The sequence below is a fragment of the Equus przewalskii genome, chromosome 8, assembly GCF_037783145.1.
Source record: "Equus przewalskii isolate Varuska chromosome 8, EquPr2, whole genome shotgun sequence".
Taxonomy (NCBI): Eukaryota; Metazoa; Chordata; class Mammalia; order Perissodactyla; family Equidae; genus Equus; species Equus przewalskii.
Window position 1 is genome coordinate 71,556,748 of NC_091838.1, and position 27,685 is coordinate 71,584,432.

The window sequence follows — 27,685 nt, forward strand, 5'->3', positions numbered from 1 at the left end:
AATCTCTGTTCAGATATTTTGTGCATTTTTTAATTGGGTTGCTGGCTTTTTTGTTGTTGAGATGTATGAGTTCTTTGTATATTTTGGATATTAACCCCTTATCTGATATATGGTTTGCAAATATCTTCTCCCAGTTGTTAGGTTGTCTTTTCATTTTGTTGATGGTTTCCTTTGCTGTGTTTTTTAGTTTGATGTAGTCCCATTTGTTCATTTTTTCTTTTGTTTCTCTTGCCCCGTCAGACATGGTATTTGAAAACCTGCTGCTAAGATCAATGTTAAAGAGCATACTGCCTATGGTTTCTTCTAGAAGTTTCATGGTTTCGGGTCTTACATTCAAGTCTTCAAGCCATTATGAGTTGAGTTTTGTGCATGGTGTAAGATAATGATCTACTTTCATTCTTTTGCGTTTGGCTGTCCAGTTTTCCCAACACCATTATTGAAAAGACTTTCCTTTCTCCATTGTATGCTCTTGGCTTCCTTGTCAAATATTACCTGTCCGTAAATGTGTGGGTTTATTTCTGGGCTCTTGATTCTGTTCCATTGATCTGTGTGTCTGTTTTTGTGCCAGTACCATGCTGTTTTGGTTACTATAGCTTTGCGGGATATTTTGAAATCAGGGAGTAGGATACCTCCAGCTTTGTTCTTTTCCCTCAGGATTCCTTTGTCTATTCAGGGTCTTTTGTTGTTTCTAAATGCAAAATTAAAACTCACAATCACACAGTGAAGTGTATTTTCAGCCCCATTTTACAAATGAAGAATTGGCCTCCTGGAGAAGTTAAATTTCTTGCCGAAAGTTAAATGTCTAGTGGTATGGTATGGCCAGGACAATTCTACTGTACTATATCAAGATTCCAATTCACTCAGGATAATGGATAAATTAAGTCACATAATTAGGTATTAACATAGATTAACATGTGTTATATTAATGTACATTAAGATATATATCTTGGAGTGTATTTATATATGGCTGTGTGTATATGTGTGTCTATATTTACCAAAACTTGAAAATATGATCAAAGACAAAAACCCTGGAGTTGGCAGTCAGCTCACAGAGATGGTGGCCACATTCCCTAGTATAAAGGGGTATGTGCTCTTAAATTGCGTACTCTGAGTGTCAAGGTGATTGATGGAAGGGAAGAGGCTGAGAATGTGAACTGACAGCTGCAGAGTGTTGACAGCCAGTGGGGTTGAAAACCAACAGTCATCATGAACCAAGAATTGCCCATTGCTCATGCAGATATTACACAGAAGACAGACTTAACATGCCTTTGGTGTGGAAGGAACTGCAGTTGCATATCGAGAATTCTAGCCACGTTCACACAGGAGAATCAAGTGCAGCTGCAGTGACATCTTCAGAAAGCGAGTACAGTAACCTAGAGTGAGGGAATTAGTCATACTTCACCTTCTTCGTTTCACATTGTTCGTTTGCTGTTAACAACGGTTAACGGATGGAAGGATTGTCCCTCCCCGCATGACTTCCAGTTCCCATGAGATATGCAAATCCACATTAACCAGCCCAAAAGGTGGCATGTGAAAGTGCAGGACATCTAAGATTCAGGAAATTTTCTTTGATTCAATGGATTTTATCATGATTTCATATTTGGAAACTACTTTTTCTGCAATTTCCTTTCTCTTGGTCCCTTCCTAGCTGATTGGGAGTGAAAGAGCTCATAAAGATTCTTCTCCTTCAGACACGTGTTTAAGAAATGAAGAGCCTCATGATCATTTGTCCTCAGAAGGACAAGAGTTCACTGTTTCCCAGAATTTTGATTCCTATAAAGTTCTAGCAAAGAATCACAAAATGGAGCATAATAAGTCCCTTTGTGACTCTTGGAACCTATGTTCTTAGATGGGCTCTGTATCTCACTACATAAGGTGTTTCCAATTCATGATGTTAGGTGAAGGGTCCTAGTGACACTTTTGGATAAGCAGAAGTGCATGAAATAAACTCAGCAGGATCTCTACTCTGTGGGCTCTTAATGGCTCCATGGTGTGTGGCTGTGCTTTCCCAGCTGCACATTTAATAACTTGTACAATGACATTTTGCTAATGAAGTTCTTGTGGCCTGATATGTTCAAGTTTAAAAGGAAGTTTGACTTCCGGCTCTCTTTCACTTTTAAAATAAGTGAATGAATTATTTTTTAACCAGCAAGGAATTGATTTTTCCAGTGACTTCTAAACAGAATCTCCTTACACCAGGTAAGTCCAAGTCAACCCTGTATTTGAAAATTAGCAAACATTACCAGACTTCCGACCAAAGTGGAAACCCCTAACTGATCTTTCAACTGCACAGAACAATTCTATCTTTGAAAAAAAGTAAACTAGCTTTCTGGGAAGGTTTATCTTGTCCCAGCCTGAAACTGGAACACATTAGTCACCAACATACTTTATTAAAATCTAGCAAACAGTGGGTAAAATAAAATCTCTGGTTGGTCCACTTAATTTGACTAAAAATTGTCAGTTAGCTTCCTGAAAACAGTCTAAATCAAAAGGAGGAGAGGCTGGATTCAAAGGGTGAGAAACTTAGTCAGTAACAGCTTACGCCTTCAGGCATTTCCAATAAAAAGGGGGCGATATTTTCTCCAGACAGGTCTGGAGTCTGGAGGAGATGACTCAGAATCACAAACTATCTCAGACACTTTATTTCAAGGCCATGAATGTGAACTGTGAGATTCGATGTCATTCCAATCATCAAAAGCCATGTTAAATACATGAAATGCACCTGAACATAAAGCTCAATCAAGTCTGAAAGAGGGTTTCCTCTGCTGGTGCAGTTTGAAGTTACTTTGTGATGACAATCTGTCCAATCTATACACAAATCTAGGCACTTAAAATAGGGGCTCATGAACTGGTTTGAGGGTCAAACAGTCTTGACCTAAAAACTTCACTGAGAAATGCCGTTGCTCAAGTCTCCAATTTAGACAAATTATAAACATCAGTCTGAAGAAGGGAAAACAGGGTGAGGGGACTAATATTTATTTAGCACCTTCTTTTTCCCTTACAGGCACTGTGTTAGTTAATTTACATACATGCTCTCATTAGTCTCTGTTACAACAGTATGTGGTAGGCATCGTCATTACCATTTTATAGAGACAAAGAGAAGATAAACAACCTGCTCAAGATTACACAGGGAGAAATTCAAATTCAGGTCTTCTGATTGTAAAATCTTTTCCTTCTCTTCTTAGTTATCTCCGATATGTGTTTTATAAATCAGAGGTTTGGGTGTTATTCAGTAGGATAGCATTCTTGTCAATTTTCTTGAGTTACTTCAGCACGTGGTCTTCATTCTTCTAAGTTAAAGAAAATTACGATAGCTAACACTATTGAATGACAGAAACTACGCCAGGAATTTTACATATAAAATCTTCTTTAATCTCTGTAAAAAGCCTATGACAAGTTCTAGCTCTCATTTTACGGATGGGAAAATAGAAGCTTGCAACACACATTGCCTGGCATCACACAGATCAGAAGTGGCAAGACAAGGATTTGAACCTGGGTAGTCTGATTCCAGACTTGTTCCCTCAGCCATTATGCTGAGGTTAAATATACAGGCATACTCCACACATTTGCTTTATAAAATTGTTCTGGTCTTCTTTATTCTCTTCAGAAATAGAGTCACACCAACAATGGAACCAATAAGGAACCTCATTCTTTGTGCACATGCTATGGCTGGCTCCTTCCCAAATGATGAGGTTCGATCCTGGGAATGTAGCTGTTTTGCAGTCGAATGGCTCATTTTGGTTGATGGACTCTCATTAAGATGATGAACCAACCAGTAAAAGCTAGTGGCCTGTAACTTATGTATTTATATTGGCAGATCAATTATCAAAAAATTTTAAATATTGCTCAACAGAATTGCTTGCCATAAAAGTAAGAGGCCAACAGACTGCAGTGCGTGGCTTGAGTACACATTCTGACACACCAGACCTTAACCACAATCGTGATACTTACTGTAGAGAAGAAGAGTGTGCCCTCTTTAGAACTTTCCTTTACAGCAGAGAACTTTATCAACATAACCAACATGAAGCAAATAGGCTTCAAATTCAATTTTAAAGAAAACCACCTCTCATATACTTTGATGCATTTTTCATCATTCTTAAATATCATCACTAACAGCTAAGGTGTTACTACAATCTTATTAAAACATGTCAACTCAGTTCATTTGGAGACATCATGAAGTTTCAGTTCTCCCTAAAGCTTATATAAGAGCAAGGAAGGCCAACTGTTTCTTCCTGAAGAGATGTCGTCGCTTTTCCTCCACCAAAGGCCGAAGAGATAATACAGTTACACATTTGTGTCTTCACACTGATAGCAAAACTCATGTTTTAGTCATACAAAGAGTAATTTTCAATGCTTTCATAGAACAGAGAGAAAACATCTTCCAAAATGATGCTAGCTAATAGAAGTTCCACTAGGTGTTTCTTACAGTTTTAAAATTTTAAATGTTTTATCTTTTAATATCTGGGTTTGACCCCAGAAGAAGCCAATAGCTTTTCTAACTCATTTTCTTTTTTCAAAGATTCTCAACGACTTTCTCAAAATGGCCATAGTGTCTTCATTCAAATTTCCCTTCATGGCCAGTGGGATCCCACAGCCCTTGCCTGGGAAGGGTAATCAGGAGGCAGAGTTAAGCATGCCAGGACAAGGTTGGCCTCTGGTCACGAGGTGCAAAACTGAGGAGAAGCCAGAATCCAAACATTGGAGTGAAGGTAGGGCCAGGAAGCATGGGGAGGGGAGTTCCAAAAGTTCTGTTCCCAGGGAACAGTCCTGAAGGAGGAAGTAAATGCACATTGAGGGATCTGCAACAAGGACCAGGCAAGGCTTAAGACTCTGAGCCTGGACAGGTGTCCTGAGCAATGGTAAATGGAAGAATTGGAGCCGTCCCAGTTAGGCCAACATAATTTAACAAGACTTTCACGTTGGCCACAAGCTTGTTTAGATATTCTTGAATGTAAACACTTCTAAATATAACTGAACAAAAATTAGACAAGATTTTATGCTGACATAAGCTACTTCTGTCACAAGTTGAATCTTCACATGGCAATTCTCTGTTTAACCAGAATATTTGCCCACACTTTTAGTGCTAAGATGCATTGTCCTGAGGATCTTGCCCTCTGCTCAGGAGCTCAACTGCATGTCTCTGGTCCTTCCCAGAATGACAACACAAAGTGCTCAAAAGTGAAAATGGTTATTAGCCACTGTTTATGTGGCATTGTAAACATAATATAGAGTGTGGGGGAGTTTGGTTTCTTAAATATAACAGTTTATTTTGGTGAAATTACTATAACTTTTAAATCTCTTTCATTGTGTTCCAAAATCTGAGCAATTCTTTTAATTAACGTAATTGTTTTTGTTTTTCAATTACATGTACGTGTTTCACAAGTAACATGGTCATTTTCTCTGCGCTTGGGCAGGTCTAAGCCCCAGACAGACAAGAATGAGTGTGCAGCTGGTTTTAATCTACTTTCCCGCATGTAGCATTACTCAGTGCGTGAGAACAGCTAACTGGTTCCACCTAAGAGAACGCAAAGACTCCTCAGAAAAATGACATCCATAGGTCACAGCAAAACTCGTTTGCAGGTCATATTTTAGCTCTTTTCCCCAAACCTCATACTTTTAACTCTTCTCCAGGAACTTTAAACATTTAGAAAACAAAAATATCAGGCTTAAGTTTCTCTACTGAAATAAGATGGGGAAACAGTTGTATTTGGCATCAGAATTTCTGGGATCAAAATTAATTTTCCCCAATTCCTGACAGGGTAAACATGGAGACATCACTTCATCCTCATGAATGTTCACTTGCTAAACAATCAAATAGGAGCACCAATCCTTTTTTTTTTGTCTTCACTGTCTCTCAAGACTGCTCCTTATATCAACTAAAATATAATGAAATAGTTCAGTACATTGGAAAACACAAAGCAAATATAAATAATATTTATTATATTTTCTCTTCTTGCTATTTTGTCAGTAAAAGGTGAAAGCCACCATGTCTTCAAATAGCCAAAAGGTAGTGGGTGGGTCAGTATCAGGGCTGCCACATACAGCTGTGCATTTTGTACACTGCGCAACTAGGGCTGTCAGGATGAAGCGAAGAGGGGCTTTAATCCAGCCTGAGATCTACTGACAAAGCCATGTACCCTGGCATGAGGCTGCTTTACTTATTTATTTTTGCTAATTAACGCAAAAGGACCATTTGTCTTAACAGAGGCCTGGATGGCACAAGAGAAATCAGGGCTCTGTGAAATCAGTCCTGAATATTAAATTAAATATATTTGTAATATCATTCAATTATGTACCTCTCAAAGTAAAGAATTTGGAATCAAGAAACCTGGATTCTAGCCCTGACTTTCCTGAAAATCAATAATTTTAAGCAATTTCCTTAGCTACCTTGGGTTTCTGCTTGCTAATTTGTAGAATGGAGAGGTTACCTTCCATCTAACCTGGATAGTTAAATTAAATGCAAATATATTTCCCTAGTACTCTGAAAATATAGACATGTTAATCGTTCAGTGGATGGTTGCATTGCATCTTCTCCAATTATTCGCCTTACTTAAAAATTCTTGACAATCTGTGATTGATTCCTAAGAACAATAAGCTCAATATTTAAAATCTAGAAAACTCATGTAGTCAACCACCACCTGGTGCGAATGAGGCCTGGTGTTCTTCACCCATGGCAAAAGACCCACACCCACTCTCTATCTTCTTTCTTCATCATGTTTGGTCTGCAAATTCCCTTACTCATCTCACTAAAAAATTGCTTGCCGGCTATTGTGTAAATGATAATTGATTTAATTATTTTAGCCTAAACAAACAAAGCCCACATCACAAGATGAGATTAGCCGCAGGCATCTCCAAGGTTTGAAGTTCTAAGGCATCCAATTTAAATTGCACGTTAAACAGTAAGTTCACAGTTTCATGAAGAGTGTGGGAGGAAGGGGCCTTATGGAGCATCAAGTTCAGCTTCATTGTTTTGTAGAGAAGATCTTGAGGCTCTGAGTGGAGCAGGGACTGGCCCCGAATCACTCCGTCATGAGCAGCAGCATCCAAATCAGAAACCAGGACATCTGTCTCTAGGTTCAGTGCTTTTCCAATGACATCATGGTTTGGCTTTGCCAACTACATCTTTTATCATTCTCTCTCTTGTTCACTAAACTCTTGAACCTCCTAGGGCTGCATCTAGTGTCTTTGCACAACTTCAGAAAAAGCAGCCTTGCCTGTGGGAGACCATGCTCCAGAGCACACAGCTTCATGAATAGACCATGAACTGGCTTGCCAGAATATCCTCATTTAGGCTGAAATTGTTTCCACCTCAGGGCCTTTGCCCTGACCGTTCCCTCTTCTTGAAGCACCCTTCTCTCCATAGATTCCCCAAGAAGGCTCCTTTTCTTTCTTCAGATTGTTCCTCAAACAACACCTCTTCTGAGAAGCTGATATCTACCACTCTACCCAGAATCCTTGACCCCATCATTATTGTCTATACCATGGCCATGCTTTAACTTTTTCATAGGCCTTATCAGTCTTCAATATTATTTTTGCATTATTTATTTTTATGCTTGATATTTATCTTTTTTTCCAACTTGAATGTGAGTTCCAAGAAAACAAGGTTTTTTTCTTTTATTTATCTTCAGTCCTTAGAATAGTGACTGGCACATAGTGGGTGCTTGATACATGTTGTTGAATGGACAAATGAATGAATGAGTTCATGAATGAGCTACTCGTAGTTTCCTGAGGGCTTTTCTTTTACTCAGTTTTAGTAATGAAGCTTGTTGATTTGGGTGCTTCTAAGAAATTAGATTAGCATAATTCAACCTCAGTGTGATGCTCTTTAAATGTCAACTCCCTTTTTCTCTTAACGCTGAGGTGTTCTTATTCTTCTTACTCTTGTTTTACATGGCAATACAGTATATGTGGTAGTAGAGTAGTGCAAATTTCTTCCTGGAATATAACAATAAATTCAGAGGTCAACATGCTGTTTGTACGTTATATCTGTTTCAAATCTGTTGGTTGACTTTGAAAGGAAACCTCACCTTGTCTTTATGAAGTATTTCTAGCTCTTCATATTGCTCTGCTGACACAGAGGAGGCTCTAAAACCAGAACTGTGCTTTTTCTTGTCCATGGAGGTCTCAGCAAATGGTGTCATGCTAATTACATTGTCTACTTTAAGCCCAAAATATTGATGGATAGTGAGATAAGGGTCCCTGTGGAAAAATGCTGGCAGGACTTCTTACCCATTATGACATTTTTATTTAGTTCACTCTTTATTTTCCAATCTACTTTCTTTAGAGTCAGTTCATTTAAGGGGTTATTATTCATAGCAAGAACACTTTTTTTTTTTCTTGTGGCAGAGAGAAGAGTCTAGAGATTGCAGTTGACGCAAGGGTAAATTCAGAAGCAATCCAAGCCAGACTCTGGCCTCTGTGCAGAGCCAAATCCATCAAACAGAGGAGATGAGACATAAAAGTATACTCTTTAATTAGGTCCTAACCGCAAAGAGTGGTTTTCAAGGGGGAAGGGAATCCTTGGATCCTCCCTACCAGTGTCTTCCTGTCCCTCTGGGATTCTCTGTAGCCTTGAGAGAAAAGTTGTTTGCAGATTACATCTTTTTTTGTTTTAATTTGATATAAGTTTTTGGTATTATTTTGTTTAAAGGCCTCATTTAGTTAGCTTTTCACAAGGCTGGACTTCAAGGTCCTCAAAGGGCAAAAAGTATACAACCAACATTTAGAGATTATTCAGCACTTAGAGTAGTTTCTGGCACATAGTAGGTGCCTTCTAAGTGTTTGTGAATGAATGAATCAATTAATGAATACGAGAATGAGCAAATGAAGTAAATCAGTGGATTCATTCTTCCTACCTGATTATTTATAATAAGAAATTTATAAAAGAATTCTATTTCTGTAGTTATTTGGATATATCTCAGCCCCATGTTTCAATCTTGGGCAATTTCAGAGCTTCTTGTAAAATCAGTTGAGGCCTGTGTTGCAACTGCATCAGCTCCTTTGTCCAATCCTGCTCCATCTCATCCTTCCAGGTATTGTTTCCACCTGTACTTCCCAATAGACCTCCCACAGGCAAATCTCTGCTGCAGAGTCTGTTTTCAGGAAACTTGACATAATGTACCATTCTGAGACAGAGTTTTCTCATCTTTTGAAATATAAAAGACTGTATTTACCCTAGTGGGTTGTTGTGAAGATTAAAAGTAAAGTATAGAAAAGAAATGCCACAGGTGGCCATCAGTGGATGTTAATTTCTCTTCCTCAAACCCTGGACTACCTTTTAAGTCTTTTGCTGCCATGAAATAAGTGGTAGGCGCATACTTGTAGCATGAAAGAAAAGTGCAAATGTCCCCTTGTGTCCTTTTTTAGCCCATAACGTGACAACATGGGTAAAGACCAAGATGCTCAAATACCAGGCCATCTCAATGTGGACTCTGTAAATGAGACCTCAAAGTTCAACTTAGGGAGAGTTTGCTTGCAATAAGTTTGAGTTTCTCCCATTTTTAAAAGTAAAGACAAGTTCAACAGTCATACCAGGCCCTTTTTGTCTCCTAGAGAAGGCTGTGAGAATTTTCTTTCTCCCTTTTCTGGAGGCTCAGAACAACTTCCATCAACAGAGAAACTAGGTTGGTTACCCGCCCACTAGGAGCTGTGAAGGTTCTCCTGAGAATCATTTGGTGCCCCTTTTCACCTAGATTCTCAAGCCTGACATTAAGGCCTATCTCTAAGGAAAAGCCACTTGGGTCTATGCAGGAACCCAGCCAGCCCTTTCCATTTTCCCACTACTGATTCTCCTTTGAAGGAAAGCTAAAATGTTTATTGAGCTGCATGTTAGACAGCAGTTTTTATAGATGACACTTGATCCTGTATGTCTTATATACATAAATGGATTTTAGGTACAATGGTGAATCTCTATGTCTCAGTTTCTCTTCCTGTAATGGAGAGGTAGATACTCTCTGATGATGGGACAATAGAATATTTTGTTTAAATATAATGTAGACACAGATTTACTTAAAGGTACATTCCACTTTCAATGGATTCTTAATGCTGGAAGGAGGGTAAGAATAGTTGGATCTACCATTTACTGAGCATCTTTCATGTGCTAGAGCTGTATATCTGGTATTACTTGGCTAATGTTGCAATAATGCTACATAAAAGAAAACCAATCCAAACAAAAGGCTTATGAACACCAAGCATTTGTTTCATAGTCGGTCATGGGATCTTCCTACCATTTGTCTGATCTAGGTTGGGCTTGGCAGAGTGGCTTTGCTTTAGGCTGTGGATCTGCTGGGCTTGGCTCCAACAGGTGGATTCAGTGCATATTTGCTTTCTGCCTGTTTTTTCTGGCGCCTGGGATAAACAGACCATGTTACCTGAAGAAACCCACCTGTGACAGGGAAATACAACCCCCATACTGTAATTCTGTAGTCCTATCTGCTATTCTCTATCATAACCCATCTATAATTACATAGCAGTCATCTGTTTACCTGAGCTTTTGAGGGGCTATCGGTCCTATTCATCTCTGGATCTACTATGTCTTGGAAATTGCTTGGCACACAAAAGGCGCTCAATAAATGTTTTTGAGTTAACAGGTGCATAAGTGAATAAAACCTGAATAAATCTATACCAATACATTCTAAAAGGATTGTGCTAAACTGATGAATGGTTTCGTTACAATTTGTAATTAGGACAGGCTTGACCTGCTTGGGCAGTTGCTGAACCCTTTGAAGTTGACATTATGGAGCACAAATGACAAATGATCATTTCGTGTCAGCATTATTAGTATCATACACTGGGCAGAAAAGACCACTGATCTGACCCAGCATGTTTTCTTTTTGTAGTCATTCACGGGAACATGATTAACAATTAAGAGATTTCAGAAAACATCCACACATGGCTTTGAGCTCTTTCAAACACTGCACTTGGAATTATTAGGAGAAAATTATTCATTATCTACAAAGTATGAAACAAGAAACTGTTTCAGTAACTCACCCAATTACCACCTGGAAAGCGGTTCAAAAACAATTCCAAAAAGGCAAAGAGAAGGCATCAGGGAGGGTCTTCACATCAGAGAAGCAAGAGCTGGCTTGCAGCATCTCAGATTCAATGGAAGGTGGTTAGAATTGGCCACGGGAGTTATAAAGACTTAGGTTTTACTCCCTCCCTCAACTTTTAGAAGTGGATGATGCTGGACATGTCATTTAGCTTCTTTGAGTCTCAACTTTCTCATTTGTAAACAAAATAAAACCTACATGTTAGGCTGACTGTGAAGATTAAATGGGACAACGTATGTGTAATACTTGACGATCTCTTCGTCTGTTTTTTGATGCAAAGCCATTTTCTTTTTAAATCTTGAAATTGGCTTTTTTGTAGAATATTGATGGAACTGCCATTTTCTTCATTTAGCTTTTCTTTTGCCATTATCTTGGTTTGCTACAGAAGGATAAAATTATTTTAGTATTCACCCATTTATCTAAAATCTATTATCAGTATGATGTGGATAAGTGCCATTAAATTATTTATTAGGTGACCTGAGTTCTGATTCACTTCTGGCCAGTTTCTCTGGCTCTGTTATTTAGTCTTTCTGAGGCTCAGTTTCCTCACATGACGTTAATATTTAGAGTTTATTGAAGGTGTAAGAGTCTATGAATTCTACATCTCCTTATTTATCTGCTTACCACTATTTATTTTCATGTTTATGCATCCATCCATCCATCCATCAGTCCAACAAAAACACTTCATGCCATTCACAAAATGACCTTTTTATAGTGTATTCACGTTAACTTGAGGTTATAGGTACACAACAAAAATTAATGAAATGGACGTGATGAAGATAAACACTACTGTAGCAGATGATGAATATCTACACATTATGGCATACTAAAGTATATCAATTGACTAAATAAAATTGAACTGGCAGCCAAGGCATAGGAAACATGCTTTGAGCTAACCCAAAATATGAAAATTCAAATTAAGGAAGAAAATAAGTTAGAGGGTTATCATTTATACTTTAATCACTCAGAATCGGAGTATTTTAAATAACAAGCTTTTCCAACATATTCAGATGTAATTCACTTTATGAAAATCTAATCTACATAAAGAATTTTTTTTCTAGAACACAAATATCCCACATGTTAAGCCAAGATGGTGTTATTTACTATTCCCATTAAATATGAGCTTCTATTCGTTCTTAAAATATAGTCTTAGATCTTAGTTATTTCTACTCCAAATTCAGCCTCTAAGGAGATAGATTTTTCTCTAGCTCCCTCTTTTATTTCCACTGTTCCTGCCACTATCTTAGTCCAGACCCTTAGGAATTTTCTCCTGGTGATTACAACAGACTCCTAGCTGACCACCTTGCTTTCAAACTCATCCTTCTTCAATTCAATTCATCATCCAATCAGGTGATCTTTAAAGAAAATAAATTTGATTCTAATGATCCACTCAAAGATAGTTCATTTCCATTAGGCTAAAGAACAAACCCGTTAGCAGAGCACACATCGCCGTTCTAGCCCCATTTATCCTCATATCTCACAACCCTTCCATCTACACCAAGTGAATGGGAACTCTTACAGTTCCCTGAGCTTCCTTATGCTTCTGTGCCTTTTCATAAATGCTTTGCCCTGTAGGAAACAGTCATTCCCTATGAATACAGCTGAATCCTCTTTGATGGACTGATAAAATGCCTCCTCCTCCAGGTAGCCCCCTCTGACTTCATCATGCATCCACCCTTCTCCCACAAGTCAATCATAGTGTTCCTCTTCCTTGCTTCAAAAGCACCTTTGCTCACCTTCTTGATGCCTAACACACTGTACTGTAATTATCTGAAAAATGTTTCCATCTTCCCCAATACACTGTGACTGGTTGAGTGCAAAGGTCCATGAACCTAACAGAGTGTCAGATATTTAGTAAACATTTGCTGAATGAACAAAGTAAGTGAATTTTTTAAAGCAAAGGCAATTGCGTTGTCACACACAAAATTTCAAACGAGAAAGAAAATTACCATCCGGGATGATTTGTCTGAGTGGTTTGGTTCCATGTCATATTATGTGAGGGATTAAAGGATAGCATTTTTTTCTCTTCAAATTGAAAATAGCTTTGTTTTTACTGCTTTTTTGTCCCTTATATTAAAGGGAGCTTTCATGGTAGACTTTAATATGACTTTGTCTCTGTATTCACATCCCTTGATACCCTGCTTTTCACCCTAAGTCAGCAAGATCAAAATCTTCTGCTAATTATCTTCACTACCTGCTGCTGCGTATGTGTCAGTTGCTCCAACAATTATGCTGGTAGTAACGGCGCACATTCCCGTGATGCAGGGTGTGATGGGTGGACTTCAAAGGGCCCATGCCAAGTGGTGAGGCATATTGTAGTTCAATTAAAGCATAATTAAGGTGGCATGCTCTATTCTTACTTCTGCCTGTGTCAAAGATAACCCATTCCAATAGTGCACACTGTCACCTTTATGGCAGCTCCAGAGGTACACGGGGGATGGCAGAGCATCGCTCTTTAACCCCTTCAGTGTCCATCTACTTGAAGATGGCCTGAGGTGGGTGGTAGGGCCAGGTTTACTTCAGCATACTTGTATTGAGCCTCTGCTTCGTGCCGGGTCCGGAGGTAGTCTTACGTACAATATTTCACCCATTCCTGGTGGCAGGTGTTATCCTCATTTTCCAGAAGGCCTAGCTATAGCTCAGAAAGGTTCTATGACATGTCCCAAATCATGAGATTTGCCACTCACTAAGTCTGTATCCTTGAGCAACTTTCCTAACCTTTGAGATTCAGTGTTTTCTTCTGAAAGGGAATTAATGACTTCATCCCGAGTGTGTGTATGTATGTACGTGTGTGTATGTATGTATCTATCACAAGTAGAGTGATCAACAGAACAGCTACTCAATAATCTTTTTTGAATTGTTGCCATTTTGTTTTCATTTTCAACTCATCCAGCTCCCAGTTTTCTTATGCCTAATGACACATTTGACTGTCATGAACTCTACTCATTCTATCAAAACAACACCAATGTTTGGTATGTCCCTAAGGTAACTGAAAAAGACCACATGGGGACTCAATTCCTCTCATTTATGTCTCATTCTCACAGCAGTAGCCCGGAGGATGATTCATTTAAGTCAGTGTTTGAAGAGGTCATTGGGGCTATCTTGAGCAGCTGATTTTCTGGTCTCCACTGGTGGCTTGGTAAAAGACACTGAGCTGGTTCATCATAGTTAAGAACACAGAATCAGGAGTTAGAGAAGTATGAGTTTATTTCAGGCTCTGTCATTTAATAGTTGTGTAAATTTAAGGAAGTTACAAAACTTAACTAAGCCTCAGTTTTATCATCCTTAGAGTAGGAATGATAATAGCCTCGCCTCATGGGACTGTTGACAGGATTAAGTGAGATAATGCATTTAAAACTCTTGGCGTTATGTCTGTCCCATTCTTAGAATCCAATGAATAAACATTATTATTATTATCACTGATACTATTCTAACTTCTTTTCCCTTATCTCCTCTAATTTCATCTCACATGTACATACTCTCACCCAACCTCAAACTCACCTCATATTTTCAAATATTTTTGGAGGTGTTATCATGCAGCAGAACAAATGAGTGAAAATACAGGCTGTATGCAAATTACCTCTGGAATTCATTCCACCCCCATCTTTGCAATTTAATCAGATTCACTTTTCAAAGGCCCAACCATGTCTGACAATTCTCCTGGCAATAGCTGCAGTGAAAACTTGAGCATATTTCTGAGACCTTTTAAAAGCATGATTTCCTAGTTATCATAATAAACCGGATTTCAGAGTATACAGAGTGTTATCAGTGAGCAGTATCAGACCTTCAGAATCATCAACATAAAACTAGGTTGAGTGGGATGGGAGAGAACTCTGAACATGATTCTATCACTTCCTGTCTAAGAGCGAAGCAACGATACCAGTGTGGTTCCTGTAGCAGCGTATGAGTGTAACAGTATGTCAACAGGCTCACAGTATAGAATTCTGTTAACGTTTCAACTGCAAGGTAAGATTTAGTGGAGTATAGACTTGCTTAAATCCTGACACACAAATTTAAACACAGGCAGCAGAAGACCAGGTAATGGAGAGTAAAAGAGAAATACAGAGGAAGCGAGGGAGGAGAAAGACAGACAGACTGAGATGATTGTCATGCAAATACCTGGTATTGCAAGACTATTTTCTAAGTAGTTGCTATCTGTTAAGAACTTTTATTTTCCTGTGATATCTACTATACCCTTTCAGTTAAGGATATTAAAAAAAAATTCCAAACACTCAATAAATTCTCATAAATAGTACTAAAATTGAGACAAAAAGATTCTCAGTTTTTAAAGAATTCTAGTAGGCAGTTAGAAATTTGAGTAATTGGCAAGTTTTCAAATTTACAGTAAAAACCCCAGTTTGCTGGAAAGTGATTCCATGGGGCCAAATCTTAGCAATAACTTTGTATTCAGCCTCTTACGTGCTATAGATGTATTTTCTTATTGGGTGTGCTTTTTCCCGAATAGATCTTGCATACTTCCTAGCCTATGACATAGACTCCATCAAGTAAATTGAATCTTGCCTTGTTGTGTGAACATGCTCATTACCACCATCAATTATACCAACTTCAGGGTCAACACGGGTCAACATATGTAGTTTATTTGCCTTACACTGGCTGGCTTCAGACTGCTGTGTGTTAGGAGTTCTTATGTTTGTTTTTTATGGATTTTTGTTCCATTCCTCTCTGCAATTACGCATTGTTTTGGACAATGCATCATCCTGGAAAAGAGCCTTCTACTGGCTCCTATCTACAATGGCAAAAAAAAAAAAAAAAAAAAAAAAAAATCGAAAACAAAATCATCAAGGCTTCATTTCTTTCAAAGAATGTGGTAAATATCTATGTCATGCCAAGTATGTGCTAAGAGTTAGGGAAAGCTCATGGGCTAATAAACTGGATAGGCATTTATGAAAGTAACTATGATGCAATAAGAACAAAGTCCTCTGACAGCGATCTCGGACTCAGATGCCACGGAGGCTGATCAGATAAGACGAGTTTGAGAGGCCCATAGGCTGCCTGAGAGTAGAGGAAACTGTCCTAGGGTAGAGGCTATTGCCATTTCAGCTGGTACTTAGTTCCAGTCCATTTTTGTCACACCAAAATGGGGAGTAAGAGGTGGAGAAAGGAAAAATAACATTCTATAGACTTAAGGCTATCTGACATAATCTTATTCATTTGTACGTCTGCTTCTCCTTTCCTTCCTCCAGGATGAGGGACTTGGGCATGCAATGCATATGTATTGAATAAATTTTAAAAACCTCAGAGAAAGATAATGGTGTTTCCTATATAATGTGGATGTAAAAATGTATGGTGTGATGGGTATAAATGTTTGACCTTGCTTCCTTCCAGCCTTTTCCTCTTCACTTATTCAGCAAATAAATATTCAGAGCCTATTATGTTCTAGACATTGTTTCCGGTGTGGGAGATACAGCAGTGAACTAAGACAGCAGAACCCCCGTTCTCACGGCACTTAGATTCTAGTTGGGAAGATGCGTACAACAAACAAATAAGTACATTCACACTGAGTATATACTTGTAATATTAATGAGTGCATATTTGTAAGTACACATTTACATATACACTTGTTTATTGTCTGCATCCTCCCAACTGAAATGTAAGCATTCTGTACATATGTAAGTGTGTATATATATGTATAGAAATACAAATGCTTACATATGTAAGGATATACAGATACATATGAGCATGAATGCATTCATTCATTAATTCAATAGTTATCTTTGAGCCCTATTTTCAATCTTGTGTTAGGGAAAACAAACGTGGAGGTGGAGAGAACAATTAACAGGAACTAACCCAAATTGGAACCCATAATGTATAAACTAAGTGAATGAAAGTCCAGATGGAGAAAAAGAGTTGGGATTGAAAACAAATGTAAAATTGCAAATATAACTGTGCTACCAAGAGAGGTATGAGCTGTCATGAGAACACGAATGCAATCACTCTTTAATTCAATAGTTATTTGTTGAGCCTTATTATGTACTGGGCATCCCCTTCTAAATACTAGGGATGCAGCAGTGAGCAAATGAGACTAAGCTTCCTGCCATCACTGAGATGCCATTCTAATAGAAGGAGATAAAGAATGAAAAAGATAATGAACTGATTATTAATTAATTGGCAAGCAGAGAAAGGGACAGGAGAGTAAAGGAGGCCACAGTTTTAGATAAGTCGGCCTGGAAGAGAAGGACTCCCTGAGAAGGTGACTTTTGAATAAGCATGTGAAAGACGAAGTGATCTATTCAGCCTTTCCGCCTCCTGTATCGCAAAAATGAGCACACTGTTGCACAGAAACCAGGGTTGTTGTGATGATTAAATGAGATCACATAAGAGAAAGCTTCTGTACTAGTACCTAGAGCTCAGTAAATGTTGGTTCCCAACTGAATGAATCTAACTGTTCCCCGTATTCAGATGAGGAGCTGAAATCTGGTTCACCTGTTGTACATTTTTCCTCCATTGTTCCAGTTAACCTTTAAAACAAATAAATCAACCTCCCCCACTCCCTCTTCAAGTGATAAGCAATATTTGCTTGCTACTAATACATTTTGCACTTGGACGTGCTTTTCTTCATTCACCTCTTTTTGCCCCAAAGTCCTGAAGAAGCCAAGACGCAATATACCCTTTTTTGTTCAAGACATTGCCTGAGATGTATAGAAAAAGAACACAAATGAAACTTACTGGGAGTTCCAGGTCAGGATGAAAAACATCCTGGAGGGGCCGGCTCCGTGGCCGAGTGGTTAAGTTCGTGCACTCCGCTGGGGGGGCCCAGGGCTTGGATCCTGGGCGCGGACATGGCACCGCTCGTCAGGCCACGTTGAGGTGGCGTCCCACATCCTACAACTAGAAGGACCTGCAACTAAGATATACAACTGTGTACAGGTGGAGTTTGGGAAGATAAAGCAGAAAAAAAAAAAAAGATTGGCAACAGTTGTTATCCCAGGTGTCAATCTTTAAAAAAAAAAAGAATTTTTTTTTAAAAAAAGAAAAACTTCCCCATTTGGGTTCCAGGAGTGTCTGTAACCGGGAGCAGCAGATTGGGTAACACATTGGTTTGTGGGATGACCTTGGTAGGGCGCATGACCGTCTTAGATCTCAGTTTTCTCATCTATAAAACAAAGGAAGTGCTAACCTTCTCTGACCCCTTAGAAGCATTAGGAAGGGGAAATAAGTTAATGTTTGGAAAGGCCTGTGTGACCCTTCAAGCCAAGACATTATCAAAGTACAAAGTAAATTACAGGCACTGTTTGCTATCCCATTAGTAACTCAAATAGTACGAGGGGCTCCTCCCGTCAAATCCTTGCAGTCAAGCTTGTAAGACACACTTTTTTTTCCCACCAGGACGAAAATGGAAATGAAAGAGTTGGAAACTTTCTCCTCAGACTCATTTTTCAAAGGTTCTGCAGTGGAAATTCTTATGGGCACTGATAGGTTCCCCCTCAGAGGCAGAGCTTTCCCCAATCCCTCATCCAGACCCAGGAGCCTGGAAACAAGATAAAGTTTGGAGCTTGGAACCTGGACTCAAGGCTTCAGGGCTTTTGCGACTTCAGCCAAGTCACTTAGCATCCCTGACGCTCTGTTTCTGGATATGTAAAATAAGAATCCTCCTCCTCCTCCTCATCTTCATCTTCATCATACCTTCTTGTTTATGATGTCTCCTTAATATAGCTAAATAGCTAAAATATAAAAACTTAGCTTTTACTATGTTAAGCACTCTATTTATACTATCTCCTTAAATCCTCACAAAACCCTATGGAGTATGGGCAATTATTAGACTAAATTTTCATACACAAAGATGAGGTTGTAGAAAGTTAACTTACCCATAGTTAAAAAGTTCAAAGACAGAAAGTCTGGAATTCCCTACAGATCCGCCTGATTCCAGGCTGGAAAGCTGAACCTTAGCTTTATTTGTTCTATTCGTCTTCATGCACACCCAACCTGGCACAGAGTGGCTCAGCATCCCCCAGTGTTATGTACCTGCAGAGCAAAATTGCTTTGTGATTTTTTTTTTCTTTTGCTGAAGAAGATTGGCTCTGAGCTAAGATTTGTTGCCAATTTTCCTTTTGTAGCTTGAGGAAGATTGTCCTAAGCTAACATCTGTGCCCATCTTCCTCTATTTTGCATGTAGGACACCGCCACAGCATGGATTGATGAGCAGTGTTTAGGTCTGCAGCTGAGATCCCAACCTGTGAACCCCAGGCAGCCAAAGCAGAGTGTGTGAACTTAACTACTATGCCACCAGACTGGCCCCTGCTTTGTGATTTTTAAAGCATTATTTAAATGATGGTATTTGGATTAATACATTTCCACATACCAAATGTGTTCATCAGCCCTTTGTACAGGACAGCAAGCGCTGAGACATCTAACACATCTGCCTATTTATCACTGAGAATTTGCAGCAATAAATCCTTTCTAGCTAAGATGAAAAGATTGAGTGTTAGTACATGGCTGTATGGGCCTGATACTTGGATCTCCAAAGGTTTATTCAGGTTCTGTTCAATTTATTAACCTGCACTGTTAAACCAAATTATAACTATCATAATCTGCAATTTATTCCCCAGTATAATTTCAGACAAATGAGATGGAGTTTTGGGGGTTGTGTGGTGAGAGAGAGAGTGGTGGCAGAATGCCGGTGGAAACACAAAACACGCAGTTCCTGATAGACCGTTTTCAACCATCTTCAAAAGTCTTTTAGATACTAACCGTCATTTAGCACAGAAGTGTGTCTCACACCCCAAGCTACACAACAGTGTTTGGCAAATTAGTTCGAATGGAGATCAAAGACGTCTCCCTTCCCTAGTTGATTAAAAGGAAAGACCAAATTTGACTATGTGTTGATGAAAGAGAAGAGGAGGCCAGTATTTGAAACTGGTATTTCAATGGTTTACTTAGTCTTTTCTCAACCTTTATAAGATAATTATTGAATCTTCATTAACCCTTGTTAACATTGCCTCCAAGAATTGTGCATTTTATTGGGGTGAGCAGGAGCAGGACGAGAAGACTTACGAAGTAGGAGCTCTAATCAGCCAGATCATTAGAAAGAGTAGATCCATTGGAGGTCATGTTGTTTTTTTTTTAATTTCAAGGCATCTTCTACAGTAATATTCAAGCTGTGACTGGGTTTAAGAAAGCAGATTCAAACCCAATGAAGATAATTTTCAGTTTGCTGCAGAAACATTTCAAATACACAAAACTGATTATCATAGGATTGAAAGAGACAGAAGGTTTTCTTTACATTTCAAGGGGGAACTAAACGCCATTTTGAAATAGTATTGCAGCCTCCATACTTAGATTTTCCACTTCCACCTTCCATGAAGTGGCATCTTATCATATGGACATTAAGCTCACATAAATTCAGCAAAATTCATTCTTCATAAGGGAAAAAAATTAACTAGTTCAGGTTATTTCTCTCACCACTCCACTGAATGTAATCATATGCTAGAATAATCTTCTAGATTGCCGAATAGGGTGGCAAGTGCTCAAAAAAATTCCTTTTCTGGAATTAAGAAAAACAAAACAAAACTAGGGATACTGGATCTACTATCCTGAAAGGATGAATGTCAGTCTTCTAAGTGGCCTTGTACCTTTCTAATCCATTTCAAGGGAATTTTCATTGTACGTTTTTTTATCTCACATACTTAATTTAGAACTTCACACTTCAGAAGGATGCAATCTGACCGCATTCCACCCAAAATGGTATTCTAAAGGGCAAGTTGGTCCATGAGTCTTCCTAATCGATGCCTTTTCATTCATTCATTCCACAAATATTTAATTCCACTTTCTATTCTGTTAGAGGTGCTGGAAATACAGCAGTAAGTAAAACAGAAAAACATCCATCTCCCCTTGAGTTTTTATCCCAGTGGAGGAAGGCAGAGATAAATAAACAAACACGTACATAAGCAAGATAATTCCATGTAGTAGAATACCCAAAGGAGACAACAAAACAGAGGGACTGGAAAGAAACAGGTGAGTCACTTTCACATTGAGCTGCAATAGATGCCCTTTCTGAGAAAGTTATATATGAGCTAAGATTTACTTGACGTTTGACGGAAAGGAGACGGCCACGTGAATGTCTGGGGAGACGAGTAGTAGATGTGTGAATGCAAAGGTCCCAAGGCAAGAAGGAGCTTGGCTTGTTTGGGGAACAGATAGAAGATCAGCCAAGCCAGAGCTTCAGAAGCTTTGGCTATTGGTAAACTCTTTTTCAGCACATAGAACACTCCTTGATCTGCTATGTCCAACTTTCCCATCTCGTCTCTCAACACTCATATTTTATTCCAGCCTCTACTTTTGCTGAACTGCTTGGAGACTCTGGGATGTACGTACCAGGCTGTTCACGTCTCCATTTATTGGAACATGCTGTTCTCTCTGCCTGAAATGTGCTTCTCCACTTTGTCGTCTGGTGAATCTTACTCATCTTTCAAGATAAATCTTCCCTTCCATCCCTGTGGAATCACAGAAAGAGAATGATTAACTGCCCAAATTATCCAGACCTCTATCGCTATCAGAATGCTGTGTCGCCTCTTTTAGAGACTGTATTCTAATTGAATATTCTTCTCTTTTGCTCTCCTTGGACCTGTCATCAAATTCAGCACAACATTTTAGGCTGCAGACCCTGGAAAAACACGCACCTTTCCTGTGTCTCATGCAGAAATATAGGTTAACACTCAATAAATGAATCAATTTTTTCCCCTTCTTTCTTCCCTTGCTTCCTTCAAGTTCATTTTATCTAAATTTGGGCATAATCCTTGATACCTCCCTTTTCTTCATCCCTTGGACTCATGCTATTAGAAAATCATCTGGCTCTGACCTGATACCATATGCTTCATCTATCCACCTCTACAAACATACGTTGTATCACTCTCCCCGTTCAGCAGATGTGATTCTGGCAGTCTGGTCTGCTCACTCCTTCTAGCGCACCAAGAAATTTCTCACCAGGGCCTTTACACTGTTCCCTCTTGAGACGTCACAGAGAGACTGCCCTAGACCACCCCATCATGCACTCCACCTCCCTGTACTCTTTATCACATTATCATTTATCAAAATATTTGATTATCTGTTTTTTTTACTAATTTATCACCTACAATCCTTCATTATAAGCTCATCGAGAACAGGGACCTTACGTGCTTTATCACCATTGTGTCCAGTTTGGCACACATACAGGTTGAACAAGTGAATGAACAAATGAACACATACATAAGTACCTGTAATGTGCCAGGCTTTGTGTTAGGAATACAAAATAATTCATGGCCTTTGGCACCCAGGCCCTCTTTCCTTCCTTGTAAGTCAAGCTTTTCTTCCTTTCTTCTGTTCTCAGGCATTTCTTGAGAGACTATCATGCAGTGCATGGACTTAGAACCTTGTGATAACACGTTAGAGCAGCGGCCATGGGTCTCATCTGAGAGGTCACCAGTTATCTGTGTCCTAAAAGAGCCCCTAACCTCAGGTACTTATTTTGCAGTCACCTGGGTTTGATAATAAGATGGTGTGAATGGATTAGATCAAATATATCCCTTAATTAGCACTCATCACAGGATATTGTGGTTAATTGTTTAAATACCCATCTTCCCTACTAGACTCTGAGATGCTCAGTGGCGAGCGCTACACCTTATTTGCTTTTTGTCCTATTCTTCATCTAGTACCACTGCAGGCGTACTAATTTTTTTTTCATAAAACAACCACCAGAACAATTTTGGCACCTACTTAATTGTTTTTAAGAGCATGCAGGAAGTTTAGAGATTATTTGGCTATCTTCTCTTGTTTCAGATGAAAAAAATGATGGGAAGGATGATGGTCAAAGTAAATGACAGAGACAAAACCGAGGTTTGGGTCCATGGCTCTAAGGCTTGCCTGCTTTTCTGGTTCAAAGTGGCATCTTCATCTGAGAGAAAAAGCACCATTCTTGGGAATCATGCTGGGTTGATGAAACTTCTGCTCTCACACGGTAAGGCAGCAAACAGATTAGAAATGAATGCTGAGCTGGCATCGAGAGCTGATGTTTCATCTACAGAAGACTCAAGACATATGCCAATCAGACACCAAGGAAATCCTGCCTACTCTGAGACTGTCATCAGCGACAAGGAGCTGAGAGCTGTCACTAAATTAATCTATCGGGTGATGTTGGAGAAAAACATTCGCTTCTGGAGGCTGGGCTGCTTGCAGCGACAGTAAAGGATGAGACCTGAGAGCAACTTGGAGGCAGACAGCATGGCCACCCTTTCCCATACTTAGGTCCATAGGGTTAATCGTTTTCAAAGAAGTAGCATATAGCATGTGATAGTTAATTTTATATGTCAACTTGACTGCACCACAGGGTGCCTATATCTGTCTAAACATTATTTCTGAGTGTGTCTGTGATGGTGTTTCAGGAAGAGATCAGCATTTGGATTGGTAAACTGAGTAAATCAGGCTGCCCTCCCCAATATGGGTGGTCATTAATTTGTTGAGGGCCTGGACAGAACAAAAGGGTGTAGAAAGGGAGAATTCTCTTTCTGCCTGCCTGCTGAGATAAAACATCGGTCTTCTCTTGCCCTCCAACTGGAGCTTAAGCCGTCAGTTCTGGATCTCAGACCTTCAGACTCGGACTGGAACTAGCCCACTGGCTTTCCTGTGTCTCCAACTTGCAGACAGCAGATCCTGGGACTTCTTAGCTTCCATCATTGTGTGACACAATTCCTTATAATAAATCTCTTTATTGGCTCTCTTTCTCTAGAGAACCTTGACTAATATAGCATTTCTAATGCTTGGATAAGCTTTATAGTTGATATATATTAACTGTAACACTTAATTAACTGGAACACTCCTATTTTCCAGACTCTTGATAAAATCTTTAGTTAATTGCCTTGATTTCCTTAAGATATTTGGGAAGCAATGATACAAAGAGAGGCCATAAGTAGTCAGGAACCCAACATTTATTGAACACCTCTGTCGGGGAGGACTGCCTTCCAACAGCAGCTTGATGGTCATAGTGGTTTTAATCGTCTATATAGCATCTTGGGTAATCAATTCCTCACCTCAGCTTTAATGGCAGTTCCCTATAGTTCTTACTGCATTACTACTGTGTTTCATCAGTTAGATTTCATCCATATCTCAACAGCCCATATTCTTGACCTTTTATCTTCTAGGTTGCAGATGTACTCCTGGGCCCTTCGTGAAGTCTTTTTGATGGTTTAACTATGGTTTGCACACAAAGGTCAGACAGCAGGACTGTGGAGACCTCCAATCTGGTCTAGGTAATCTTTCCTTCTCGAAAATTGTTGTGTTAGCCCAAACAATGTGCAGTGGAGTCGACATTCACACGTTACACAAAATGTGAAAGGTAAATAAAAAGGCAACTTTATTCTCTAAAATAGTTTCAATCTTGTTCTGGGCCCCTTTTCTGTTGATGACAGAGAGAAATGGGGATTGGCACTTAAATTGACCATTCCTTTCTCATTTAAAACAGTCTTTTTCCTGTTCTGTTACCTTAATCTAATTTGGACAAATACTCTGTATATTCAAAGCTCAGATTTCCTATTAAGGGTATTTTTCTCTTCTGTGAGGAAGTTTCTTCCATCAAGAAGTGTCCTTGATCATATGCTGAGTTATGTCTACCCATAGCTTATAGTAAGACTTCATGTTCAAACCTCCAAGATTTACTTTTGCTATATAAAGAGAGATGCTTCAATTTGGAAATCTCTTTGTTTCACACAACAAAACTGGCTCACAAGACTTTCGCCTTCCTTTGGGCTTTGCATCCTTTTCTGGAAGCCAAAAGTTGAATATTAACCACTTTTCCTTCTCCCTTCTTTTATCCTAATCTTTCTGGGGACAATTGAAGGCTCTAATTGTGCAGAGAGGAAGAAAACACCAAGAGAAGAAAACTCCCAACAAGATTTTTAAAAATTCTCTTAAAATGGTAAAGTCATTTATAAAATTTCCCAAAGTAAAAGTTAACTGTATACCTTTTCTAATTCCCTCATTTCATTTGACCGTATCAATTATACTACAAACTCTTCAAAGTCAGATGAATTTTCTTTATGAATCTGAACTCAATGCAATTCAAATCAGTTCCATGCAGTTGCAATTGACAAAAATTATCCAGTGCCTGTTTTGTGCCAGGCTCTGGGCTCGGCTGTGGGAAGGCTGATGAAGGAGGTACTTTCATCTTGGTTGAGTAGCTCACTTCCTATAAGCAAGCAAGACTAGTAAATAAATAAATTATTGAAAAGTAAAAAATTCAGTACGATTATTTCAAAGAATATAGACAAGGCCATGGAAGAAAGCTTTGACTTCTGTAAGAAAATATACTGTTGTGGCACAGAGAATGGAAAGTCTGAGGGGCTCGAGGATAACAGTTCAGAGGAAGCCACGTCTGAGTTGGATTGTAAAAGATGACTCATTACATGCACAGGAAGGAGGAGTCATCCCAGGCAGAGGGGGGAAATATGTAAAAAAGGACCAAAGCATCTTTTGGATGAAGAGGCATTGACTTAACTCACCATATGTACTCATAAAAGGCAAAGAATTTTTTATGCATGGGTTAAATGCTAAGTACGGACCATTTTAAGAGCACAAAACCCAGTCCCTTCTCTCCAAACACTCACTCTGGGCACAGGAGAGGGGAGACAGATTGAGTTAATAATTAAAATTGAGACAACCACAGGGTCTCTGGGAAAATAAAGGAAGGCAGGCTGGGTTATGCATTGCATTTTCTAGGTAGGCGGCAAGCTTGTTCATGCCTTTCCTAAACTATTGGGTCATATTACTTGGAAGGCAGGTTGGAATGAAGTGACCTCTTTAAAAGGAGCAGTGCTTAATGGAGAAGAGTCCAGCCAGAGACATTTAGAAAGACTTGAGCAGCACAGTTGGAGGGTGGGTTAACACAGTCCCCTTCTGGCCAGCTTTTCTAATACCCTGATTTTTGTAAGTCATCATTTCTCATCACCATTTAGTGACGTGCTAGATGGATTTATTTTTTAAGAGCAAAGACAACTCAAGAAGATAAATGTGTGTTGCTGAGCTAGAGAATTAATCAACCTTAGGGAGAAGAATCATTTATGGACATCTCATTCATTAGGAAACCACTAATTTGGCATCTGTGATCACTTAGACTTTTATATTTTCACTCTCTGTAAGGATAGCATTAAAAAATGTGTACATTGTAGCTGTGGATATAGAAAAATGTTTAACCTCCGTAAGAAAATTCATTGTGTTCAATAATAATGTACCAGTAGAGCCAGAACTAGATTCTAGACTTCATATTTCCCAATTTAATACTTTTTCTCCTAGTTGGTATTTTAAGATGTTCTAAAAAACAAACATATAAAAAACTCCTGCATTTCTGTATAAACATTGCATATGGGTTGCTTGTATATGGAGGAAATACAACAATAGTTATTTTTATACAATGTTTGTGTTACAAGTACATATCTAACTACTTCACGTATATAGACATTTAGTCTTCAGAACAACTTTATAAGGCATATTACTATTATCCCCATTTTAAGGAAGAATACACTGAGGACCGAGAAGTTAAGGCTCTTTTATAAGGTCATACAGCTACTAAATATTCAAGCCTGGGCTACGAGTCCTGAATATTGACCTCCAAAGCACTGTACTATACTACTTCTACCATTTTCATGTTCTTGTGGTAATTAACTTAGAATTTGGAAATTGGGAAAATAATCCCTGACTAATGATATGCTGTTAGGAAGTTCCTTGGCTTATTTAGGAGAACAGAAGGACTGAGATCTCAAGGTCTCTAGAATTTGGATGAGAGGAAGTAGGCTGGAGTCCTGGAGTTCCTGAAGGGATTATGTAGATGAAAGTCATCACGGGTAGAAAGCAGAATCCATGCCAGAGTACCCCCAAAGAGTTCTAAGGGTATAAATTGAGCCCTGGGTGGATACTGAACTGGGGGGCAGACGATGAGCTTGGTGCCCTGGGAGTTTATGAAGACAGACTATTTGAGTGGGTTGACTTGAGACCCAATGCGGACTACAATAGAAGGGATATTGTGGGTTCACTGAGCTGGAGAAAGAGAATTGGAGGAAGTAAAGTTTGCAGTTGTGTAATGATGGAGATAGGATTATTTCATGGGCCAAGAGGGTTAAATCACTACATGCTTTGAGTTCATGGGGGAATATTCCAGGGGAAATGGGTTTTCACCAAAACTCAAAGCATCATTGTACAAATATCAACTGAGGAGAACTTGGTGTAAGAGCCGCGGCTGCCTTTGAGAGGCAGGTGAAAATTCAGAGAATTTAATCAGGCTAATACTTTGGCACTTCTTCAAAAATACATTGGTTACATACTTGTTCAAAGTTTCTATTGAGAGACTCAGCCCTAACCGTATACACCCCCTCAGGAACACAAACGCCCTATGCTTCACCAGATCCATATTTCTTATAGAGGGTTTAGACACCAACTTTAGTGACTTGAACATGCTACGCAGTGAGTTCATAACTCTTCCTATACCCCGTGAAGCTTACCAAAGCCTTCTTTCCAATCTTGTAGAGCATTCTCAGAGAATAGTTATAACGAATGCAATTCTCTCTATTCGATGACATTTCCATTGAAGTTGAAAGCCCCCTTGACATTGGAGCTCCCAGCAAGTGCTCAGCCAGTACTGTGCTGAACACAACTTT

General features: G+C 39.1%; 1 long non-coding RNA gene across 2 annotated transcripts in view; it reads left to right on the forward strand.

The window, feature by feature from the left end:
* The first annotated feature begins 1,832 nt into the window (after positions 1–1,832).
* The window catches only part of LOC139085137 (uncharacterized), a 118,433-nt gene continuing 92,580 nt past the window's right edge, over positions 1,833–27,685 (forward strand). For both annotated transcript variants that reach the window (XR_011543212.1, XR_011543211.1), the window contains exons 1-2: positions 1,833–2,199; positions 24,182–24,289. This is a non-coding gene — a long non-coding RNA (uncharacterized lncRNA). The remainder of the gene's footprint in view (positions 2,200–24,181; positions 24,290–27,685) is intronic.